We start from the raw sequence: 811 nt of genomic DNA, 5'->3' as shown, positions 1-811 counted from the left end.
TGAATGTGGCTTATTTGGAAATAGGGTCTTCGCAGATGCCATCCAGTTAAGAGGCAGTCAGGCCAGGCGCGGCGGCTCACGCCTGCAGTCCTGGCACTTTAGGAAGCTGAGGTGGGAGGATCACTTGAGCCCAGGAGTTTTTGACCAGCCTGGGCGACATAGGCAGACCCTGTCTCTAAACAACAACAACAACAAATTAAGTTATTTTAAAAAGTTAAAAGGGGTTAGGTGTGATGACTCACGCCTATAATCCCAGCACTTTGGGAGGCTGAGGTGGGCAGATCACTTGAGGTCAGGAGTTCCAGACCAGCCTGGGCAACATGGTGAAACCCCGTCTCTACTAAAAAAATCAGCCAGGCATGGTGGTGGTTGCCTGTAGTCCCAGCTACTCAGGAGGCCGAGGCAGGGGAATCACTTGAACCTGCGAGACAGAGGTTGCAGTGAGCTGAGATCATACCATTGCACTCCAGCCTGGGTGGGGGAGCAAGACTCCGTCTCAAAAAAAAAAAAAAAAAAGTAAAAGGAGGTGCCCTGGATTAGGATGGGCCCTATCCAATGACTGGTGTCCTTCTTACTAGGCCATAGACATAGACATACACAGAGGGAAGATAGCTGATATGGTTTGAGTCTGTGTCCCCACCCAAATCTCATCTGGAACTGCAGTTCCCATGTATCAGGGGAGGGGCCTGGTGTGAGGTGATTGGATCCTGGGGGCAGGCATCCCTGTTGCTGTCCTGGTGAGTGGAGTGTGTTCTCACTAGATGTGGTGGTGTGAGGTGGTTGGATCCTGGGGGCGGGCATCCCTGTTGCT

This window comes from Mandrillus leucophaeus, unplaced genomic scaffold (genome assembly GCF_000951045.1).
Source record: "Mandrillus leucophaeus isolate KB7577 unplaced genomic scaffold, Mleu.le_1.0 Scaffold16, whole genome shotgun sequence".
Classification (NCBI taxonomy): domain Eukaryota; kingdom Metazoa; phylum Chordata; class Mammalia; order Primates; family Cercopithecidae; genus Mandrillus; species Mandrillus leucophaeus.
Note: the sequence above shows the minus strand (reverse complement) of the source record.